The sequence below is a fragment of the Sturnira hondurensis genome, unplaced genomic scaffold (assembly GCF_014824575.4).
Source record: "Sturnira hondurensis isolate 20B ecotype Veracruz unplaced genomic scaffold, ASM1482457v3 Scaffold0013511, whole genome shotgun sequence".
NCBI classification, from domain to species: Eukaryota; Metazoa; Chordata; class Mammalia; order Chiroptera; family Phyllostomidae; genus Sturnira; species Sturnira hondurensis.
Genome location: NW_028086142.1, coordinates 771778 through 797697, shown reverse-complemented (window position 1 = coordinate 797697; position 25920 = coordinate 771778). Strand labels below are relative to the sequence as shown.

At 39.9% G+C, this 25920-nt stretch overlaps 1 pseudogene; it reads right to left on the bottom strand.

The window, feature by feature from the left end:
* Positions 1 to 24982, bottom strand: part of LOC118997797 (transcription initiation factor IIA subunit 2-like) — a 32119-nt pseudogene extending 7137 nt beyond the window's left edge.
* Positions 24983 to 25920: the final 938 nt, after the last annotated feature.

The following is a 25920-nucleotide window of genomic DNA, read 5'->3' as shown; positions in this document are numbered from 1 at the left end:
AGGAAGAAAGAAACAACCAAACAGAAAAGAAGGAAGAAACAAGAATTCAAAAAAATGAGGAGAGGCTTAGGAACCTCCAGGACATCTTTAAACGTTCCAGCATCCAAATTATAGAGGTACCAGAAGGGGAAAAGAAACAGCCACAGGTGGAAAACTTATTTGAACAAATAATAAAGGAGAACTTCCCCAATCTGGCAAAGGAAATAGACTTCCAGGAAATCCAGGAAGCTCAGAGAGTCCCAAAGAAGTTGGATCCAAGAAGGAACACACCAAGGCACATCATTATTACATTAGCCAAGATTAAAATGGAGGAGAGAATTCTAGAAGCAGCAAGAGATAAGGGGACAGTCACCTACCAAGGAGTTCCCATCAGACTGTCATCTGATTTCTCAAAAGAGACCTTCCAGGCAAGAAGGGGCTGGAAAGAAGTATTCCAAGTCATGAAAGGCAAGGACCTCCATCCAAGATTGCTCTATCCAGCGAAGCTTTCATTTAGAATGGAAGGACAGATAAAGAGCTTCTCAGATAAGGTCAAGTTCAAGGAGTTCATCTTCACCAAGCCCTTATTCTATGAAATGTTAAAGGGACTTATCTCAGAAAAAGAAGATAAAAAAGATGAACAGTGAAATGACAGCAAACGCACAGTTAGTAACAACCACACCTGAAACGAAAGCAAACTAAGAGGACAGCTAGATCAGTAGGGGAACCATAGAAATGGAGATCACATGGAGGGTTAGCAACAGGGGGGTGGGAGGAGGAGAAGGGGGTAGAAGGTACAGAGAATAAATAGCATAGACGGTAGGTAGAAAATAGACAGGGGGGAGGGCAAGAATAGTATGGGAAATATAGAATCTAAAGAACTCATGACACGTGGACATAAACTAAAAGGGGGGAATGGTGGGGGAGGTTGTGTGCAGGGTAGAGGGGAATGAAGGGGGGAAATGGGACAAGTTTAATGGCATAATCAATAAAATATATTTTAAAACTTTTGTATAATATCACATTCAGGATATTGATTTTGATACCATCCACTAATTTTATTCAGATTTTCTCAGTTTTGTTAACACTAATTTATGCGTTTGTGTGATTCAATTCTATACAATCTTATTACTTGTGTAGGTTCAGGTGTCTCCCACCATAGTCAATATACAGAAGAGTTCCATCACTACAGAACCTCTCATGTTGTTCTTTTATGATCACCCCTATCTCCCTACTGTGCCCCTTTCCCACTCTTGCAACCACTAATCTGTCCTCCAGTTATAAAATGTTGCCATTTGAAAACTCTTCTATTAGTCAAATCATACAGTACATAAACTTTGGGGACTGGCTATTTTCACTTATCATAATTCCAAGGAGATTCACCCAAGTTGTTGCATGTATTAGTGGTTCACTCCTTTTTACTGTCCCACAGTTAGCATAATCATTGACCCACTGAAAGACAACTGGAGTAATTCTAGCTTCTGGCTATTAAAAACAAAATTTGCCCTGTCCAGTATGGCACTGTGGGTTGGGCATCATCTTGCAAATCAAAAGGTGACTGATTTGATTCTGGGTTAGGATACATGCCTGAGTTGTGGGTTCAGTCCCTGGTTGGAATGCCTCCAAGACGTAACAGATGGATGTTTCTCTCTCATGTGAAGGTATGGCTCCCTCTCTTTCTTCCTCCCTTCCCCTCTCTCTAAAAATAAATAAATAAATTCTTAAGAATAAAATAAAAGTAAAATTGCCATGAACATTCCTGTACAGATTTTTGTGTGAACATAAATTTTCATTTCTCTGGGATAAATGCCTACAAGTACCATGGTGGGTCATAGGGAACTTGTATATTTAGTTCTTTTTAATATTTTATTTATTTATTTTTAGAGAGTGGAAGGGAAGGAGAAAGAAAGGGAGACAAACATCAATGTGTGGTTGCCTCTCTCGTGCCCCCCACCGGAGACCCAGCCCACAACCCAGGCATGTGCTCTGACTGGACATTCAACCAACAACCTCCTGGTTCACAAGCTGGTCCTCAATCCACTGAGCTACATAAGCCAGGGCTGTTTATTTAGTTTTGTTAAGAGATGGCCAAACTCTTTTCCAGGGTTGTGAGAGAAACATCAGTTGGTTCCTCTCCCGCACCCCCAACCTGGGACCTGGCTCACAACCCAAGTCTGTGCACCAATGGGGAATCAAACCAGCAACCTTTGGTTTGCAGGAAAATGCCCAACCCACTGAGCTACACTAGTCAGGGACATTGTCACCATTTTTATTTTACACATTCTAATAGCTCTGCAGTAATACCTCATTGTAGTTTCAATTTGCATTTCCCTATAGCTAATGACACCGAGCATCGTTTCAGGTGCTTCTTTGCCATCTCTATGTCCTCTTATGTGAAATGTCTCCTCACATCTTTTATTCATCTTCTATTGAATTGGGTTTTTTTCTTGTTGTTGTTTGTTTTCTTTTAAAAAATGTTTTGTTGTTGTTCAAGTACAGTTGTCTCCATTTCCCCCGACACTCCCCACCCCCACCCCAGTCATCCCCACCCTCAATCCTATCCTCTCTTCGGTGTTGTCCCTGTGTCCTTTATACATGTTCCTGAAAACCCCTCCCCTTTCCCCCCCTTTATCCCCTCCCACCCCCCCTCTGGTTACTGTCAGTTTGTTCTTAATTTCACTGTCTTTGGTTCTATTTTGCTTGCTTGTTTGTTTTTTTGATTAGGTTTTTTAACTATTGAGTTTTGAGAGCTCTTTATTATATTCCACATACTAGTTCTTTGTTGAACATATGGATGGCAAATATTTTCTTCCAGTCTGTAACTTGTCTTTTCATACTCTTTATTGTTTTTAAAATCATTGGTGTAACATTGGTTTATAACATTATGTTAATTTCAGGTGTAAAACTTTATAATACAACATCTGTATACTTTACTATATGTTCACTACCTGAAGTCTAGTTGCCTCCCATATACTCCTTTTTTGTTGTTTTATTGTGTTGTGGGGAATTTTTGTTTGTTTTTTCCTTCCATATACTCTTTTTTATTATATTTTATTTATTATGTTATTAAAGTTGTCCTAATTTTTCCCCTTTTCCCCCTCCACTGAGCACCTTCCATACACTCTTAACAGGGACTTTCAAAGAGCAAACATTTTTTATTTTGATGATTCAATTTATCAAATTTTCCTTTTATGGATTATACATTTTTAAATAAAAATAGCTGATATTTTATTTATTTATGTTGTTGTTCAAGTACAGTTGTTTACATTTTCCACCACCACTCCCCCCACTCTGCCCATCCCCACTTCCCATCCACAATCCTGCCCCCACTTTTGGCTTTGTCCATGGGCCCTTTATACATGTTCCTTGATGACCTTTCCCCTTCCCCCCTGTTGTCCCATCCCCCTTCCCTCTGGTTACTCAGTTTATTCTTTATTTTCAGGTCTCTAGTTCTATTTTGCTTGCTTGGTTTTTTTGTTGATTAAGTTCCACTTATAGATGAGATCATATGGTATTTGTCTTTCACTGCCTGGCTTATGTCACTCAGCATAATGCTCTCCAGATGCATCCATGTTGTTGCAAAAGGTAGGAGTTCCTTCTTTCTTTCTGCAGCATAGTATTCCATTATGTAAATGTACCATAATTTTTTCATCTACCCATTTACTGAAGCACTAATTCAAAAGAACCTATGCACCCTAATATTCATAACAGCACAATTTACAAAAAACGAGTGCTGGAAGCAACCTAAGTGCCCATTAGTAAATGTATGGATTGTACTTTTGATGTCAAGTCTAAGACTTCTGCTTAGCCTTAGAGCTCAAAGATTTTTTCCTAAAAGTGTTATAGTCATATGTTTTACATTTTAATCTATGTTTTATTTTGAGTTAATTTTCATATAAGGTATGATGTTTAAGTTATGGTTTGCAATTTTGTCTATGGATCTCTAATTGTTCTTGCACCATTTGTTGCAAGACTATCTCTGCATTGAATTACTTTTGTTCATTTGTAAAAAATCAGTTGGGTATATTTATGTCGCTATTTCTGGGTTCTCTGTTCTGTTCCATTGATCAATGTGTCTATCCTTCTGCCTATACTATAGAGTCTTGATTACTGTAGCTATATAATAAGACTTCAAGTTGGGTAGACTGATTCCTCTCACTTTATTCTTCTTTTTCCAGATTTTGAAGGTATTGTTTAGCTTGGGCCTTCTTATATATATTTTGAAATAAGCTGATCTATGACTACAAAAATGTTGCTGGGAGTTTGATTGGAATTGCGGTAACCCTATAGATTAATTTAAGAGAATTAGTATCTTTACTATGTTGAGCTTTTCAATCCATGGATATAGCATTACTCTCTTTTTATTTAGGTCTTCTTTAATTTCTTTCATCAGTATTTCATAATTTTCAGCATAGAAATATTGTACATGTTTTATTAAGTTTATCTCTAAGTGTTTCATTTTTTGGAATAACTATAAGGCATACTGTGTTTTTAATATTGATTTGTGCATGATTATTGTTAGTATATAGAAATGTGATTAATTTCTGTGTGTTGATCTTATATCCTGCAACCTTGCTGCTGAATTCACACATTAGTTCTAGGGCCTTTTTAAAAATAGATTGCTTGTGATTTTCTACATAGAGAATTATGTCACCTATAAAACAGAGGAGTCATTTACTTTATCAAATTAAAATAATTCTCCTGTATTCCTATCTTATTGAGAGTTTTTTCATGAGGGGGTGTTGGATTTTGTTAAATGCTTTTTCTGTGCCAATTGATATGATCATATGAGTGTTCTTCTTTAGTTTGTTGATATGATGGATTATACTGATTATTTTCTTATGTTGAACCAGCCATGAATACCTAGAATAAGTTCCACTGAGTCCTGGTTATAATTCTTTATATACATTGTTGGTTTAAATTGACTTTTGAGTAGAATTAAAGGATTTTTTTGTATTTATTTTAATTTCAGAATTTTGATTTTTTTCCCTTTTCCTTTCTTTCTATCCCAACCTCTACCCCTAAAAACTTGGCCTTATTTTTTGCATAACAAATGAGAGTGAGATAATTATTTGAAAAGATTAATTTATTCACTATTTTCAGTGTAATTAAATAAACAAAATTAGGGTTAATGTGCATTTTCCTAAAGTCCAGAGTTGGCATGAGATTCTTAAAGAAGTCAGGGAATAGAACAAAGGCCATAGATTATGGCTGTTCATGCAGGTGATGCTTGATCTTTATTTCCAGCCCAGATTTTTTCCCTGAGCTCCAGACCCAGATCTCCAATTGCCTACTGAACATCGCCTTGGGAATATACCATAAGCACTCAAAATCCAATGGGTCTCACATAACTCTTTTTTCACCTGTCCTACCTTAACTGGTAGCATTACAGTCAACACAGTGACCAAAGCCAGGAACTTTGCAGTTGTCTTTCCTGCCCCATGCCCAGTTCCTCCAAATAAGTCCTGATGACTCTATGACTAAAGGTCTATCAAATCATTCCCCTCTTTTCTATCCCCACAGCCACCTTCCTAACTCAATACTTTCTTTTTGATTATTGAATTTGCCTCGACATCTCTCTTCTTGATTACTGCATTTACCTCTCACTCCAGTTCTCCTCCATCAATCCACTTGTCCCAAAGGCCATTGCCAATTATCTCCTGGTGAATGTTTAACAACAGTCTCACTAGGAAAAGAGCTACGATTTGTAGCATTTGCTGATTTCTATGATGTAAACCTTCCCATCATGAAGGATTTCAAGCTACTAACATGTCAGTTGGCTTGCAAAGTTCCTGAAATTTTAAGAAACTGTCTCTTGGTAGCTGGTGGGAGGCAGCTCCGGAAAACTGTTGGCATAACTGAATCTTTGTAACATGCAAATTTGACCAGGTCACTCTCTGGATTAAAACTTCAATGGCTTTTCCTTATCTACAAGATAAAACCCAAGTTCTTTTACTCAGCATTCACATTTTTTTGTGATTTAGTCACTAAAGATTTCACCAACTTCATCTCAGACTTTACCATTTTCATCAAACCACTCAAACTACCACCGTAATGTCCCATTCATTTTGAATGGTTCAACATTCTTGGATTCATCAGGATGTTTCCACCTTTGTATCTCTACTCTTACTTCTCTCTGCAGCTGGTGAAAACCTATGTCTTTTCCACACTCAGCTGATACTCTCAGGTAGAACCGGACATGACCATACTGAACTTTATTTAGACTTCTGTTATAGCATCTACAATTCTTTGTCACATCTATTTCTATCTGTTTTTTTCCTATACCAACCTGTGAAACTACTTGAAAATGGACAGAATCTTATCTTTATCTCTCTAACACCTAAGGCCATAGACTGGTTTCTAGATACCATTTAATAAATACTTATAGGGAAAATTAAATTTGGACTAAAACTTGAAGGAAAACTTAAGAGTTGGCTATACGTACAAGTATGAGGAGGAAATTACAGGTGAGAGAACACATGTAAATATACAAAGGGATAAGAACACTCTTGAACTCCTTAGAGGGCAAGGTGTATGATGCTTCTGAGGATTTTTAAAAAAATATTTTGAGACCTAGGTGGATGGCTTAGTTGCTTGCAATGTCGTCCCATATACCAACTGTTGCAGGCTTGATTCCCGGTTGGAGCATGTAACCTAGGTTGGGGGTTTGATCCTCGGTTGAGTTGCATGCAGGAGGGGGCCAATGGATGTTTCTCTCTCACATTGATGTTTCTCTCTCTCTCATTCTCTGGAGTGAATAAACATATTCTCAGGTGAGGAGATATATATGTATGAATATATATATATATACATATACATATACATATACATATATTCCTTTGAAGAAAAAGGAACCCTTGTGCACTGTTGGTGGGAATGCAGATTGGTGCAGATACTATGGAAAATGGTATGGCAGGTAATCAAAAAATTAAAAACAGAACTGTGTTAGGACCCAGCAATTCCACTTCTGGGTATATGCTTGAAGAAACTCAAAACAGTAATTTGAAAGAATATATTAAAGAAATTTATTGCAGCATTATTTACAATATCCAAAATATGGAAGCAACTCAAGTACCCATCAACAGACAAGTAGATAAAACAGTTATGATGCATACACACAATGGAATGTTACTCAACCATGAAAAGTGGAATCTTAACATTTGCAATATCATGGATGGACTTAGGGGATATTATGATTTCACTTATATGTGGAAACTAAAGAAGAAAATAAACAAACAAAATTGAAACACACCCATAGATACAGAGAACAGACTGATGGTTGCCAGAGAGGAGAGGGTTTGGGGGACTGGGTGAAAATGATAAGAAGTACAAACTGGTAGCTACAGAATAATCATGGGTGCAGGATAAAGTACAGCATAGGAACTATAGTCAATAATATTGTAAAAATTATGTATGGTACCAGGTGGATACTAGAGATATCGAGGGGATCTCTTTGTAAAGTATATGATTAACTAACCATTATCCTGTATACCTGAAACTAATACAAAATAGTATTGAAAGTAAACTGTAATTGAAAAATAAAATTTAGCCCTGGTTGGTGTAGCTCAGTGGATTGAGCACGGGCCTGTGAACCAAGGGGTTGCAGTTCAATTCCCAGTCAGGGCACATGCCTGGGTTGCAGGCCAGGTCCCCAGTGGGGGGTGTGGAAGAGGCAACCACACATTGATGTTTTTCTCCTTCTCTCTCCTTCCCTTCCCCTCTCTCTAGAAATTCTTTTAAAAAGAAAAATAAAATTTAAAAATCAGAATAAAATATTCATTTGAATAAATGAATAAAGAGACTAATAGTAAGCTTATCACACTGTGGACTTCAATTATTATTAATGGTAGGAGGCAGTCTGATACATTTCACTCCCCACCCCTGGCTCATTTGCCACGTGTATGAGCAATGTGCTATTCTCTGATTAGGGAAAATACAAATACTCCTCCTACTTTTCTGATCAATGATTCCCAAGAATTCTCATTGTAGATGGTGAGAAGTGGGTGGATTTAGGATATATTTTGGAGATGGAGCTGAAAGGACTTGACAATAGATTTGATGTGCATTGTGAAGGAAAGGGAGGTATTACAGATGACTCTTCAGTTTTTACTCTGAGCAACTGGAAAAATAGAGTTTCATTAACCAAGATAGGAGGGGCTGCAGTAATAGCAGGCTTGTGGTGGTGGGAAAACCAAAGTTCTATTTGGGACCTGCTAAATTAGAGACATCCAAGTGGAATGTTCAAGCAGGCAATTAAATATACAAGTGTGGATTTCAAGATATGAGGCAAGGGATGTCTATTTACGAGAAAGTAGTATAGAGATGATAGTTAAAGCATGAAGACCAGATGAGATTATCAAGAGAAATGTTTGAGGACTGAGCCCTAAACACTCCAAAGATCAGAGGCTGGGAAAAAAAGGGGAGTCAGCATAAGACACTGTGAAGTAGCAGCCAGTGAGATAAGAGGAACACTACAAGCTTTCAGTGTCATGAAGACTAAGAAAAGAAATTACTGTAACAGTGGAAGGTCTCATTGTTAACCCATTCATTATGTAATAACATGTTATTCAGTCTTCATGTATTTGAATGTTTTTGAGTTTTTTCCTTGAGGTTGGTTTCTGGTTTCAAGTTACTGTGATCCAAGAAGATGCTTGATGTTATTTCAATTTTCTTGAAATTGTTGAGGCTTGTTCTGCATCCTATCATGTGGTCTATCTTTGAGAAAGACCCATGTGTGTTTGAAAATAACGTATATTTTGCTTCTTTGGGGTGAAATGCTCTGTAAATATCAATTAAGTCCATTTGATCTAGGGTGTCATTCAATGCCACAATATCTTTGTTGATTTTTGTTTGGACAATACCTACAATAGGTTGAGGAGAGAAAAGAATGTGACATGAGCTTTACAATACCACCTAGCACCATGTGAGATCAGCACATATTAACCAAGATCATTGTTTCTTCTTGGGAGGCAGTGTTTAATACCATACAGATTAAGAGGACAGATTTTAGAGTCACACTGCCTGGTTCTGACTTAGCCAGTTGCTAAGTAGGGTGATATCTATAACATATCACACACTCTCAAGTATTTGTAAAACAATCAACCCACAGCAACTTTACTTGTAAAACAAACATCCCATAAAAACTCTCAGAACAGAGAGTTAAAGCCCAGAAATTTGACAGCAAGTAGTAGTGACACAATTGGTTATACATAAGAAAAAAATAAATTCTGGCTGGTGTGGCTCAGTGGATTGGGCACAGCCTGCAAACCAAAAGGTTGCTGGTGTGATTCCCAGTCAGGGCCCATGCCTGGGTTGCAGGCCAGGTCCCCAATTAAGGCTGTGCAAGAGGCAGCCAACTGATGATGTTTCTCTCCCTTTCTCCCTCTCTTCTCCTCTCTCTAAAAATAAATAAATAAAATATTTATTTTATAAATATTTATTTTATAAATATTTATTAATATTTTATAAATAAATATTTATTTTATAAATAAATATTTACAAGAAGAAATAATAAAAGTGGAGTCTTAAACTATACCATATATAAAATCCAACTTCAGGACTTCCGCCAAGATGGAGGCATAGATGGAAACACTGTGCCTTCTCCCACAACCAAGTTTGGATACAACAAAAGTTTTGGAGAACTAAGACACACCCAGAGACAAGAAAACCGAATTATACGGAAGTCTGACAGCTACGAACCGTTCAACGGGGACGGTAAGAGAGGCAGAGCCAGCAGTGGAGCAGGGTCGGGAAGGACAGACCTAGGAGTGCAGGCAGCCCGGACCTAGTCGGGCTGCGGGGCAGACTGACCAAGGTCGCACATTCTTGCGCAGTGAGATGGACTACGCAGGCCCCAGGGGGCGAACCCAGTGGTGGAGGGCTGACACCGGTGGCACACTCGCGTGCAGTGGAGCGGGGCGCGTGGCCCTGGTGGCGTGGCCCTGGTGACGGTGGTGGCTGCGGTGCTGGTGGGGGTCACGGCGGCGGGCACCAGAGGGAAGCCATTGTCCCTCTTTGACCCCGCCCCCACATACAACGTCACAACCCAGCGACTGAGTTGCCCTGCTCTGGTGAAAACCTAGGGCTCCGTTCCTGCTACTTAACAGGCACGAACAGCCCAAAAGATCGTGCAAGAACTCAAAGACCCAGAGCCAATAACTCTAAGTGACCAACAGATTGCCAGCCTCTCAGAAGTTCAATTTAAAACACTATTTATCAGGATGCTCACAGAATTGGTAGAGTACAGTCACAAATTAGAGGAACATATGAAGGCTAAACTAATTGAAATGAAGGGAGATGTCCAGGAAACCAATATCGATGGAAAGGAAACTGGGACTCAAATCAATGGAATGGACCAGAAGGAAGAACGAAACATCCGACCAGAAAGGAATGAAGAAATGAGAATTCAAAAAAATGAGGAGAGGCTTAGGAACCTCCAGGACATCTTTAAACGTTCCAACATCCGGATTATAGGGGTACCAGAAGGGGGAAAGAAACAGCCACGAGTGGAACACTTATTTGAACAAATAATAAAGGAGAACTTCCCCAGTCTGGCAAAGGAAATAGACTTCCAGGAAATCCAGGAAGCTGAGAGAGTGCCAAAGAAGTTGGACCCAAGAAGGAACACACCAAGGCACATCGTCATTACATTAGCCAAGACTAAAATGAAGGAGAGAATCCTAGAAGCAGCAAGGGATAAGGGGACAGCCCCCTACAAAGGAGTACCCATCAGACTGTCAGCGGATTTCTCAAAAGAGACCTTCCAGGCAAGAAGGGGCTGGAAAGAAGTATTCCAAGTCATGAAATCCAAAGACCTACAGCCAAGATTGCTTTATCCAGCAAAACTTTCATTTAGAATGGAAGGACAGATAAAGTGCTTCTCAGACAAGGTCAAGTTCAAGGAGTTCATCATCACCAAGCCCTTATTATATGAAATGCTAAAGGGACTTACATAAGAAAGAGATTATGAAAAATATGAACAGTGAAATGACAGCAAACACACAGTTATTAACAACCACACCTAAAACAAAAGCAAACCAAGAGGACAGCTAGATCAGGAGTGGAACCATAGAAATGAAGAACACATGGAGGGTTAGAAACAGGGGGGTGGGAGGAGGAGAAGGGGGGAGAAGGCACAGAAAATAGCATAGATGGTAGGTAGAAAATAGATAGGGGAGGGCGAGAATAGTGGGGGAAATATAGAATCTAAAGAAGTTGAGACACGTGGTTATAAACTAAGGGGGGAGAAGGGTGGGGGAGGGAGTGTGCGGGTGGAGGGGAATGAAGGGGGGGAATAGAACAACTGTAATGGTATAATCAATAAACTATATTTTAAAAAAATCCAACTTCAGGCGTATTTCACACTTAAAAATAAAGGCAAAATTTTGAGAAAGAAAAAAAAGAGCCGTCCCTGATATTCAGAAGCTGGCCTGGCACATGCATCTATGCCATGTTATTCTTATTTAGGCATAAACATAGAATACCAACCTTAGACAAGGTTACTTTGAGACCACAATAAATTCAGAAAAGGCAAGGTCACCACATAATTTTGTCTAAGCACTGTGCCACTCATAAAGTACCAAACACCTCCTCTCATGGCCAAACTGAGTAACTTCTTTACCAATTACAGCTTTAGTTTTATAGTTTTCTTCTTTCCCCGTAAATAATATTCATTGAGATCCTCGGTCATAGAATTGCCCTTGCTTGTGATGGCACCCAATCTATACCAAACTTCCACTTTCTTTTTAAAAAATATTTTATTTATTTTTTGAGAGAGAGGAAGAGAAGGAGAAAGAGAGGGAGAGAAACATCAATGTGTGATTGCTTCTCATGAGCCCCCCACTGGGGACCTGGCCTGCAACCCAGGCATGTGCCCTGACCGGGAATCAAACATGCAACCTTTTGTTTTGCAGGCCCGTGCTTCCTCATGGTTTTAATATTCTCATAAAATCCCCCACTTTGGGATTGTACTGGATGTAGTGATGTATTTCTTTCTTTTTTTTAGGTAATTTTTAAAAGATTTTATTTATTTATCTTTAGAGGGGAAGGGAAGGAGAGAGGGAGAGAAATATCAATGTATGGTTGCCTCTCATGCGTCCACTGCCGGGAACCGGGAACCAGGAACTGGCCTGCAACCCAGGCATGTGCCCCGACTGGAAATTGAACCGCGATCGTGTGGTTCGCAGGCCCACACTCAATCCACTGAGCTATACCAGCCAGGGCTGTTTCTAATAAATACAATAGGGCAAAGATGATAGGATGTTACTTCTGAGATTAGGTCATAGATTTACTGTGGCTTCTGTCTTGGATAATCTCTCTCTCCCTATCTCTCACTGCTCACCCAGAGAGAATCCAGTTACTATGTCATGACACAGCTCTATGAAGACGCACCCATTACAAGACACCAAGGTCTATTGACCACCACATAAATGAGTTTGGAGGTGGAAGGATTGAGCAAAAAAACCAACTCATGGACAAGGACAATAGTGTGGTGATGGGTAGCTGAGGGTAGCTGGAGGGGGTTATGGGAGGAGAAATGGTGATGGAAGGAGACTTGACTTGGAGTGCTAAACACATAACACAATGTACAGATTACATGTTGTAGAATTGTGTGCCTGCGGCTTGTATAATTTTGTTAACCAGTGTCATCCCAACAGATTCAATAAAAAGGAAAAAATGACTTTGTAAGTGGGTCTTCCCTTAGTCAGTCCCTCGGATGAGTACCACTTGACAGCTTCACAGCAACCTCATAAGAGACCTTAGCCAGAGGCTAAACCATGTTTGAATTCCTGACCCTCTCAGAAAATGTGAGAGAAAATTTTTTAAGCTGTTAAGTTTTAAAGTAATATATATTGATAAATAACTAATACAAACTACATTAAAATGAAGAACTTTGGTTCATTCAAAAACATGTAATTTTCCCTGGCTGGTATGGCTGAGTGGATTGGGTGCCGGACTGTGAACCAAAGGGTCACTGGTTTGATTCCCCATCAGGGCACAGGCCTCAATTGCAGGCCAGGTCCCTAGTAGGGGGCATGCAAGAGGAAACCATACATAGATGTTTCCCTCTGTCCCTTCCCCCCTCTCTAACCATAAATAAATAACTTTAAAAAATATATGTAATTAAAGTGAAATCACAATGCTGTAAATTGTGAAGAGAATATGTATTTGTAATACACCTGCTCGATAAAGGACTGGTTGCCTTTCTTGATTTATACAGAATATAAATCAAGAACTTCCACAGATCAACATGGGAAAAAATGACTCTGTCTCTCTATATTGACTTAAATATATACAAATATAAAAATGACTTAAATATATATATATATTATTCTGTATTCAGATATTCATTTAAAATATTTTAAAACTTCATTGCATTTGAATTTTCATAATGGAAAATTAAGAGCACTTTTACATCTAAAGAAAGCAACAAAGTTCATTTTCTAATTGAAAGGAAAAATACAGGAGGAAGAAAAGTTTAGTGAGCCCCTAAGAGGATCAAGGCAAGGAATATGATTCAGGGAAAAAGAAAAAAACCTTCCATTTTAAATCATGTTATTATTTTAATCCTAGATCATTCAGGAAGCTATGCTGGCTAAAACTGGAATTTCTTAAGAAGATTATACTTTCACCTGCAGTTCACATCAAGTAATTTCCATTCACATTCTGTATCTACACTTTAAATAATTCTTAATGCTCTCTATTCTCAACTAAATCTCAAACTTCAGAAACTGCCATATAAGGAAGTAGATAGGGCTACTTCTGTTGGGACTAGAGGAGAGTCGGTCTGTTATACTCTTGGGGCTTCCTTAACTGGTGCTGGGGTCTTACGTAATGCCAAACGTTGGATAGGAATTGAGGAGGATTCTCATAGGTTATTACTGAGGAATATTGTTCAATTGGCATTTATAGACTGCCAGTCTCTCTGTAACTTCTGTGGCAGCCTTGGAACACAGAAATCCCTTGTCATGTTTGCCACCCAAGGTCTTGTATCCCTGTCCCTCAAGTTCATTAAAGCAGCCATTCCTCTCTAGGGCCTCACCAGCAGGCTGTGGGAAGCAAGGCCCAGGTCCCTGGTGACCTCTCTCACTTTCTCTTACCCCAGTTCAAGGGACATTTCTTTTGAATTTGGTGGAAGTCCCATTTGGTGGAAGAACACAATTTTCCTTAATGCGCTTGAGCTTTTAGAAAAGAAAGCTCTAATAACTGTAAGCTAATCTGCTTCTAGCTTAGCCACATACTTCCTAGAAAGCAACGAAGCACAGAGTCTGCTATCTGCCAGAAAGGGAGAAATAGAAAAGGTAAAATCCAGGGAGAAAAAAAATCCCGATGCTTCAAAATATTATCTAGAGATGAGCTAAGATTTTTAAAACAGTACTCAAAAACGTGTTAACCATAGAGGGAACAACTGGACTCCACAAAATAAAGAACCGTTGTTTATCAAAACATAGTGTTTAAAAAAGTGAAAAGGTGCCCTGACCAGTACGGCTCAAGTGGTTGGGTGTTGTCCCACAAACTTAAAGGCTGCCAATTCAATTCCCAGTCAGGGCACATGCCTGAGTTGCAGGGTTGGGTCTGGTCAGGGCATATAACCAATCGATGTTTCTCTCTCATATCAATGTTTCTCTCCCTCTCTTTCTCCCTCCCTTTCTCTCTCTCTTAAAAATAAGTAAATAAAAACTTTTTAAATAAAGGCAACACAAAAAGAAGATATTTGATATACATATATCCAACAAACGGTTCATGTTAAGAATGTATAATGTCCTAGCCATGCCTGGGTACCATGGTTAGTTAGAGCATCATCTCAATACACCAAGGTTGTGGGTTTCATCTCTTGTCAGGGTACACACAAGAAGCAACCAATGAATGCATCAACAAGTGGAACAACAAATTGAGATTTATCTCTCTTTCTTCCTCTCTCTAAAATCAATAAATAAAAATTAAAAAAGAATACATAATGTCTCATAAACCAGTAAGAAAGATGCAGACAATCCATTTGAAAATTGACTTAAACTCAGCACTTTATGGACTTCCGGTCAAGATGGCAGTGTAGGCAGACATGGCTCACCACTTTGAACAACCACATCAAAATTACAACTAAACCTTAGAGCAACCATCACTCAGAACCATCAGAAACCAAGTTGAATGGAAGTCTGACAACTATGAAATTAAAGAAACCACAACCATCCAGACTGGTAGGAGAGGCACAGATGCAGAATGGGCTGGTTCCACATCCACATGTGGTGGATAAAAATTCAGGATGGATATCTCAGGAGTGAGGAGTCCCAGCTCTACACCAAGCCCCCCGGCCCAGCCCAGAGTTCTAGTGACAGGAAGATAAATCCCCACAACTTCTGGCTGCAAAAACTAACAGGGATTGAGTCTGTGGAAGAGACTTCTGGAGTTCTGAGCAGTTCCTCTTAAAGAATGCACACACAGACTCACCTATTCAGACTCACCTACTCTAAGCTCCAGCACCAGGGTATACAGGGAGAAACAGAAGTGTCTGGCATCAAGGTGAGCAGAGGCCATTGTCCTTTTTCTAAACCCCCTCCCCACAGAGCCAGCAGGCTGGTGCCATATCTGAGACTCCATCAACCTGGCTAATACTGTTTGGACAAACCCACCTTGGACAAACCCAGAGACTCTGCCACACCCAATTTTGGGACCCACCCATGCTGCTTTTCCATAAGAATGGCTGGTCTTGACTTACGCTTCACAACTTCCTAAATCCTCTGAAATAAACAGCAGCTGGCCTCAGTGAGCCCCAGGCCCAGAACTAGCATCCTGGATTCAGAGCTTGGCTTTGCCTGAAAATCTCCATGCCCAACACAAGTAGCAGTCACCTCAGATTGCTTTGTAAGTCAGGCAGGGTGTCCCTGGGCAAAATGCAGGTGGGAGCTGATCTTGTCCTGTACCACCCAAGAAACCCCAAGAACTTTGTACACAGTGGACAGCTAGAGACCACATCAGAGCACCATGACCCTGCCCCTGCACAGCTGATTCTCCATGGAGGGCAGAGGTTGGTGGTCAGTGGTCACAGCCAGTCCTTGCAGCTCACAGGCCTGGTTAAGTCCCTCCCATTGTTCTGCCAACAGCAACCAAGACTCAACTACAAGAGGAGGATGTACTCAGCCCACATGAAGAGAGCACCTCAAGTAACCAGTTTAGGTGATAGGGGAAGCCTCCCCTACATAGGGATAGGGTCCTGCCACTGGCCCCTACAGGACACCTAGTACATTAGGCCACACTACCAAGACACGGAGTCAAAGCAGGTTTATCTAATACATAAAAACAAACACAGGGGGGGCTGCCAAAATAAGGAGACAAAGAAACATGGCCCAAATGAAAGAACATCACAAAACTATAGAAAAAGAACTAAATGAAATAGAGATAAGCAATCTATCAAATGCAGAGTTGAAAACACTGGTTTTGAGGTTGCTCAAGGAACTTAGTGAGGACCTCAACAGCATAAAGAAGATTCAGTTAGAAATGAAGGATACACTGATTGAAGTAAAGAACAATTTACAGGGAAACATCAGTAGAGTGGATGAGGCTGAAAATCAAATAAATGATTTGGAACATAAGGCAGCAAAAACAATAAGGCAGAACAACAAGAAAAGAGAATCCAAAAAGATGAGGGTAGAATAGCATCCTGTGGAACATCTTTAAGCAATCTAACATTCACATCATAGGAGTGCCAGAAGTAGAAGAGAAAGATCCAGAAATTGGACATCTATTTGAGAAAACAATGAAGGAAAACTTCCCTAATTTGGTGAAGGAAATCAACATTTGAGTCCAGGAAGCACAGAGAGCCCCAAATAAGACAGATGCAAGGAGGGCCACTGCAAGACCCATTATAATTAAAATGCCAAATGTTAAAAATTAAAAGATGAGAGGTGGGTGTGGGAGAATGGGTGAGAGGTGAGGGGATTAAAAGTACAAATAGGGCCCTGGCTGGTGTAGCTCAGTGGATTGAGTATGGGCCTGTGAACCAAGGGGTCACTGGTTCCATTTCCAGTCAGGGCACATGTCTGTCTCTCCCTCTCTTTCTCCTTTCCTACTCCTGTGTCTAAAAATAAATAAATAAAATCTTTAAAAAAAAAGAAGTACAAATAGGTAGTTACAGAACGTCCATGGGGATGTGAAGTACAATATAAGAAATAGAGTAGTCAAGAGCCCTGGCTGGCGTAGCTCAGTGGATTGAGCGTGGGCCTTCGAACCAGACGATCGCGGTTCGATTCCCAGTCAGGGCACATGCCTGGGTTGCAAACCGGTTCCTTGCAGGCTAACTACCAGCAGGGGATGCACAAAAGGCAACCATACATTGATGTTTCTCTCCCTCCCCTCTAAAAATAAATAAAAATCTTTATAAAAAAAAAAGAAATAGAGTAGTCAAGAAATTTATATGCATAATCTGTGGACATGATCAAGGGTGGGGGAAATACCTGAGGGAGTAGGGGGTGTTGGGTGGAGGGGAGCAAAGGGGAAAAATCAGGACAACTGTAATAGCATAATTAATAAAATATTAAAAATAAATAAATAAAAGCAATGAATCTTTGTAGCTTAAAATCCAAACTAGAGACTGGCCAGTTAAGCTCCTTGGTCCTTCCCTCCTGATTCATTACCTGAATTCTGTCCCTTTCAGTCTTATTACTCAGACTATGAGCACTAGCAGGCATAAAAAAAATCTTTCAGACGGTTTAGAACAGTGGTTCTCAATCAGGGGCAATTTTGTCCCCTCCCTCCATGACCAGAGGACTTCCTATAGACATTTAGGAAGTCTATAGGTAATTCCTATAGACATTTTTTTGGTTGTTGCAATTGTGTGTGGGGAGATCCTAATGGCATATACTTGGTAGAGGCCAGGAATGTTTCTAAACATCCTGCAATGCACAGAATAGTCGCTACAGCAAAGAATGCCCACAGTACTGAAGTTGAGAAACCCTGCCTTAAACAATTTAAAGCAGAACATGTCTCACTTCCACTCCCTATTTAGGGCCTCCAATCTTTTGGACTATATCTGGGTTCCCACTTAGCCTGCTCAGTGAAGAAGAATAATAATCCAGGAATGGACATGTTTATCCCACCACCTGCACAGGAAAAAAGGCACAATCCAACAGCTTAACTAGAGAGAGAAAGATGTCCAAGCAAAGAGGAGATCAAGATAGAGATATACCAAAGGAGAGATCCCCACAGCAACAACTTTTAACCTTTCAGTTCTTACTTCATAAAGCTCCACCCTCCATGAGAGTGATGCACTTGTATGTCCTTGAATACTATCACAAGATCTTCATTTTGAGAATAGGTGGGCATAAGGAGAGCTTGAACTTTTCCCACTAACCCAAGTGAGTTGCAAACTTTCAATATCCAAGTCTTAGCCCTGGCTGGTGTAGCTCAGTGGATAGAGCGCGGGCCTGCGATCACGGTTCGATCACGGTTCGATTCCCAGTCAGGGCACATGCCTGGGTTGCAGGCGGGTTCCCTGCAGGCCAACTCCCAGCAGGGGACGCACTAAAGGCAACCATACATTGATGTTTCTCTCCCTCTCTCCTTCCCCTCTAAAGATAAATAAATAAATTTAAAAAAATATCCAAGTCTTTGCTTCCACCTAGAATGTCCTTTCCCACCATCTTGGTCTGTCTAAATCTTCTAAGGCTCATATCGATGTTGCCTGTACCTGATCCCCCATAACTCCCTTAGCTCTTCTCAGTTATGTATCTTTTTTTAAAAGATGTGTTCGTTTATTTTTAGACAGAGAGGAGGGAGGGAGAAAGAGAGGGAGAGAGATATCAATGTGTGGTTACCTCTCACACACACCCCATTTGGGTCCTGCCCTGCAGCCCACGCATGTGCCCTGACTGGTAATCAAACTAGTGACCCTTTGGTTCACAGCCTGGGACTCAATCCACTGAGCCACACCAGCCAGGGCTAAGTTAGATACCTTTTTACAGCACACATTATTTTCTACTGTGTTTTAGGATTATTTAATTTTCAGGAGGTTTTTTACTTTTACACATTTGACTTCTATAAATCTCCACTGTCATATATTACCTATTAATATGTCCAAACCATCTTCCTTGGGCTGAATTTGGACTTGAATACATCAGACAACAAAAACATTTCAAGCTATTGCCTGCCAGCCAGCCCTCTAGTTCCTACAATGAAACCATCTTGACAGGGCAGATTTTGCAGTGATTCAAAGATTTTATTATATTTTTCTTGTTTTTTTTTTTAAGATTTTACTCATCCGTCTTTAGAGGGGAAAGGAAGGAGAGAGGGAGAGAAACATCAATGCATGGTTGCCTCTCACGAGATCCCCGCGGGGAACTGGCTTGCAACCCAGGCATGTGCCCTGACTGGGAATTGAACCACAATCCCTTAGTTCACAGGCTCATGCTCAATCCACTGAGCTACACCAGCCAGGCCTCTTATGTTTTATAAAAATACAAATGGAAACCCCCCAAAGTAAAAAGGCTAATACTACAAATTTAGACAGACTAATAACTAAACATGTCGAAAGCAGTGACTCTTGAGATAAGCATATTAGAGCAGCTGGTCAACAGGGGATTCCACTTGTAAGGAAAAAAAACAAGGTAAAAATATGTACAGATGATTCAAAATAGATCATTGAAAAATGAGTCAATATCTCTTTATAAATAAATGTTTCCCAATTTTTCAGGTAGGTACCCAGAAGAGGGATTTCTGGGTCATATGCTAGCTCTATTCTTGATTTTTCTGAGAAACTTTCATACTGTTTAACACAGTGGCTGTACCAATTTACATTCCCACTAGCAGTGTAGGAAGTCTCCTTTTTCTTCACATCTTTAACGCTTGCTATTTCTGGTCTTGTTGATAATAGCCATTCTAACAGTGTGAAGTGATATCTCATTGTGGTTCTAATTTGCATTTTCCTTAAAGCTAGTGAAGTTGAGCATCTTTTTATATATCTGTTGGCTATTTGTATGTCTTTTTATCCCTTGGCATTGTTTGCAAATACCTTCTTCCATTTGGTAGATTGTCTTTTTATTTTGTGGATGGTTTCTTTTTCTGTGCAGAAGCTTTCTAGTTTGATATAGTCCCATTCCTTTATTTTTCTTTTACTTCCCTTGCCTTTGGGGTGAAATTCATAAAATCCTCTCTGGGACCAAGGTTGTTACTTTTTTAAAAAGTTGATTTTAGAAAGAAAGAGGAAGGGAGGGAGAGAGGAAGAGGGGAGAGAGAGAGGGAGGGAAGGAGGGAGACAGAGAGCGCGCACATATTAGAGGAGCTGGTTACCGGGATTCAAACTAAGAAAAAAAAACAAGGTAAAAATATGTACATACGATTCAAAACAGATCGTTAAAAAATGAGTCAATATCTCTTTATAAATAAATGTTTCCCAATTTTTTGGGTAGGTACCCAGAAATATTGGGTACCTATGTTACAGAACTGAGCCAAGGCGGGGTACAATACACTATTAATGAAAGGACCCCCTACTAGGTTCTCTATGCCCACCGCCAGAGGAAAGATGTCTCTCAATGCCAGAGATTTGTGAAAAGGAAGAAAATATTTATTTAAAGCTATGCAGACTTAGAGTAATGACCTAATGTCTACATTAAAATATTAAAGTCCTTTAGGATACCCAGAGATGCACAGTACTTCCTTCACCTTCTGCCCTAATCTAGTGCACCATATCACAGGAAAATAAGTCCATGTGCATCACGGCTCCCAGCACCATCAGCAGTGTCACCACCAGGATCTCCAGTTAATGTGAAGCCGTGTGGTACCTTCTCATGGCCCACCAGCAAGAGTCCTTTCACCCCTTTTCTTCCAGGCAAAGTCTCTCCTGCTTCCTAAGCCATGTGGCAAAAGGGAGCACCCCAAAGCCATGTGGTCCTCACTCTCGCCAAAGCCTGTGGGGTCCCCACTCTGCCAAAGCCACGTGGTTCTCCTCCACACCCAGCCAAAGTTGCTGAGTCTGGGTTTAAATCCCCAAGCCAATCTTCCTCTGCAGCCCCATTTCTGACTCCTCCTATAATCAGTTACACCTGCCAGCATTCCTGTATTCTTCCAGCTTTACTGGGCTGCCATAGTGAGTCTGGGCAGGTGTGGACCCCTGGTGTGAAGCCAATCATCTCCAAGCTGTCACAAAGGCACTGTAACCAGGGGGAGTTGCCTGCCAGTTCCATCTTGGGTGGAAGTCACTTCCATCCCCCTCGCTCAAAGCATGGCCACAGCTATGTAACATATTTATAAAATCAGTTAAAGGTTACAGATATGTTAAATGGCCATGCCAGAGGTTAGCTGCAAAGCTGTTGCTGTACTAAACAGCTCTGCATGTTCCTGCTCCATGTGTCCCTTCCCTCAACTCACACCGGTGGGGGGAGGGGGAGGACATCCTATATATCTTTCTAATATTTCCTGGACACCGTGAATTCTGAATCCCATTCCAAAGCCCTATTGAGGGCCTCCCCCTCTTGGCTGTACCATGTTAAACCTACAGAGAGAGAGAGAGAGAGAGAGAGAGAGAGAGATGAATTTGTTCTCCCACTTATTTATTCATTTACTGGTTGATTGGTATGTGCCCTGACTGGAAATCAAACCCGCAACTGCGGCTGTCGGAACAATGCTCTAACCAAGTGAACTACCTAGTCAGTGTCCCAAGGCCTGTAAATTTAGTGCCCATGTTTTCTTCTGTGTATTTTATGATTTTAGGCCTTATATTTAGGTCTTTGATACATTTTTTAGTTAAGTCTTGTGTCTAATGTTAAATAACAATCTAGTTTCACTCTTTTGCATGTGGCTTTCTAATTTTCCCAGCACCATTTATTGAAGGCACTTTCTTTCCTCCATTATATGTACCACTACGTTTATCGTAGCATTATTCATAGTACCCAGGATATAGAAAAAACCTACGTGTTCTTTGATGAATGATTGGATAAAGAAGATGTACTACATGAATACGATGGAATACTACCCTGCCATAAGAGCCCTGTCTGGTGTAGATCAGTGGATTGAGTGCTGGCCTACAATCTGAAGTGTCACTGGTTCGATACCCAGCTTGGGGCACATGCTTGGGTTGAGGGCCAGGTCCTCAGTTAGGGGCATGGGAGAGGCAACGGATTGATGTATTTCTTGCACATTGGTATTTCTCTCCCTATCTTTCTCCCTCCCTTTCCCTCTCTCTAAAAAGTAAATAAATAAAATCTTTTAAAAAGAGAGAAAAGATGAAATACTGCCATTTATGACAATATAGATGGATCTGTAGTTTGTTGTGTTAAGTGAAATAAGTCAAATGGAAAAGGATAAGAACCATATGATTTCACTCACGTGGGATATAAAATGGAAAGCAACAAATGAACATACAAACAAAACTCATAGACACAGACAACAATATGGTGGGTTACCAAAGAGAAAGGGGTGGTGGGGAGAGGTTAAAGAGGGTAATGGAGTTCAAATATATGGTGATGGAAGGAGATTAAACCTTGGGTGGTGACCACCCAATGCAATACATAGATTATGTATTATAGAATTGTACACTTGAAACTTATATGATCTTATTAATCAATGTCACCCCAATAAATGTAATTAAAAAGGAAAACTGAGTTAAAAGTTATGGTGTAATGAGAAAGGAAATGGAGAAATTTTGTCTAGATTTTGGATATATATGTATAGTTTCATATATATATATATATATATATATATATATATATATATATATATATATATATGCTTCCAGAAATAGAGATGTTCACAGCTTCACAGAGCTATTGATCGGGGCACAATTTACTATGTACAATGCTATCTATTGAAAGAGAAGGCTGGTGTTAGACTTCTTTTGGACAAATTTGTCAAGAGAGTTGAAAAGACACATCAAAATTAACATAAAAATTTCCTCTCAAGCCCTGGCTGGCATAGCTCAGTGGATTGAGCGCGGGCCTGCGAACCAGACGATCGCAGTTTGATTCCCAGTCAGGGCACACGCCTGGGTTGCAGGCTGGTTCCTTGCAGGCTAACTACCAGCAGGGGACACACAAAAGGCAACCATACATTGATGTTTCTCTCCCTCTCTCCTTCCCCTCTAAAGATAAATAAATAAATAAAATCTTTTAAAAAATTTCCTCTCAATTCTTTGAAAGTCATCATCTAACAAATCCTTCTTCCCAGCAATAAAACCAAAAATATTTGAAGAACTAATAGCCAAAATTTTTCAAAATGTGTTGAAAACTGTGAAACTATAGATCTTTTCAGTTCTTAGCCTTCTGTCCCGGTTTCTCACCTTAGTTGAGTACAGAATGTATTAAATTAATGAAGGTAATACATAAATGAACTTCATTATTTTCTAAAAAATATTTGTTGAGGTCTATAGAAGAGATAACACAGCTGTTGAAAGTACAATGCTTTCAAGTGTAAGGCTTACTTGTGAAGGCGCTTCTGTTCCCAGTAGGTTATATTGTTTCCACTAAGAAGCCTGCTATCAACCTTGCTGTCTACATAAAATGTCTTTTTAAAAATCAATCTTCTGGTTCTGTGGTTTCCTAATTTTCAGCAAATTTTGAAAAGTTGCAGCCAAGAGTTCTCCAAATTTTTTCTGCTTCCTCTCTCTTTCTGGGACTCCAATTATAGGTCTATTAAAGCCCTTTGAAGTTGTCTCACAGCTCACTTCTGTTCGTTTTTTCAGTCTTTTGGTGGGTTTAGTCTTGGATGGTTTCTTTTACTGTGTTTTCAAGGTCATTAATCTTTTCTTCTAAAATGTCCAATGTCCAAGAAAATCTTAAAGCAGCTTTCGGAAAAAAATTTGAGTTCTAAAATGAGTTTATTAAATAATGTTTTTGACTATGGGACATTTATACAATGGAATACTATGCACCAGAGAGAAAGAAGGAACTCCTACCCTTTGCAACAACGTGAATGTATCTGGAGAGCGTTATGCTAAGTTAAATAAGCCAGGCGGTGAGGGAAAAATACTATATGATCTCACCTTCAATTGGAACGTAATCAACAAAAGAAAAAAGTAAGCAAAATATAATCAGAGACATTGAAATTAAGAATAATCTGACAGTAACCAGAGGGGTGGTAGGAGTGGAAATGGGGGGAAGGATTTTCAGGAACAACTATAAAGGACACATGGACAAAACTAAGGCGGGGTGTGGAAGCAAGGGAGGGAGGTGAGTTTGGTGGGGGTTGGGGGAAGTGGTGGTGGGGGGTAAATGAGACAACTGTAATTGAACAACAATAAAATAATTAAAAAACAAAGCAAACAACAACAAAAAGAATGTTTCGGGGAAGGCAACAACACTTGATTTGTCATTTTAAAAACTTCTGTTTCAGGCCCTGGCTGGTGTAGCTCAGTGGATTGAGCACGGGCCTGCGAACCACACGATCACGGTTTGATTCCCAGACATGTCTGGGTTGCAGGCCAGTTCCCAGCAGGGGCCAGTTCCCAGCAGGGGATGCACCAGAAGCAACCATACATTGATATTTCTCTCCTTCCCTTCCCTTCTAAAGATAAATAAAAAATTTAAAAAAACTTCTGTTTCTTCATGTAATGTACGAATATACAAAGTTATGAGTTTCTTTCTACTAGACTCTCTGATAGTACAGCACAGGATAGTGATTTCTGCAATGCTAGAATAAATAAAAAGTCTCTTCTGTGCTTCTCTTTAAAAAGTGATGAATAATAACAGAAAATGATAATAATGGAGCCGAATTTTTACCATCTCGGGCTACAATTTTCACTTCATCCACTTTAAAAAGTTCTGTCGCCTTTCTGAATCCAACATCATTCAATACGAATGTCCACACATTATTGAAGAATCTGTATGTATTTAGAAAATCCCTAAAATTGACTCTGTTCCTGACTCTCTGAGCCAATGCTGAATTTATAGCCTTATCAAACTGAAGTAGAACTTGAAGGGCAAGTTGTGGGGTGATCTGTGTGAGACTTGATGAACTCAAGTTCATCGAGGCTTTCCTGAGGACTGTTTCCCAAAGCGGTATTTCTGTATAATTGATACACCATGACTTAGGAGGAATAAACTGTTTTACTTATTCAGTCTTACACAGATGTCCACTTCTTACCCCACCACCTTTTCCACAGCCACAGAAACTACAGAACTTGGCCAACAACCAAAACAGCCTTTTTAAAAAATGCTTTTTAAAGATGCTCAGCATCACTAGCCATCAGAAAGATGCAAAATAAAACTTTAACTGGAACCTAATTAACAAAACAAACAAGCAAGCAAAATATAACCAGAGACATTGATATTAAGAACAATCTGACAGTAACCAGAGGGGAGGTCGGAAGGGATAATGGGGGGAAAGGGAGGAAGGTTTTTCAGGAATCATTATAAAGGAACATGGACAAAACCAAGGGAGGGGGTGGAATCAGGAGAGTGAGGAGGGGATGGCTGGGGTTGGGGGGAGGAGGGGGGAATACAGACAACTGTACTTGAACAAGAAGAAAATAAATAAATAAAAATCAAAAGTGCTTTTATGTACAGAACAATGATAAGGATGATAGCAGACTTCTTGTTGAAAACAATGTAACCTGTTGGGAACAGAAGCTCCCTTCACAAGTAACCCTTACACTCGAAAGCATTGTGCTTTCAAGAACTGTGGTGTTTCTCCTATGGACCTGAGCAAATATTTGTTGGAAAATTATGGGGTGATTGACCCCACCTCCTGTATTTTTCATCACAGACAATGAATTTTTTATCTCTAGAAGTTCAAGTTGGGTCTTTTAAAGATATCTTTCATCTTTCTCCTCAACATACTAACATCAATGTGAGAGAAACTTTAAATGGTTGCCTAACGTATGAGCCCCAGTTGGGGATAGAACCCTGCAAGCTTGGTAGGTGCCCTCACCAGGGATCGAATCTGCAATCTTTTGGAGAGGGACAATGCTCCAACCAATTGAGCCACTTGACAAGGGCCCCAATAGTCTTTTTAACTGTACCA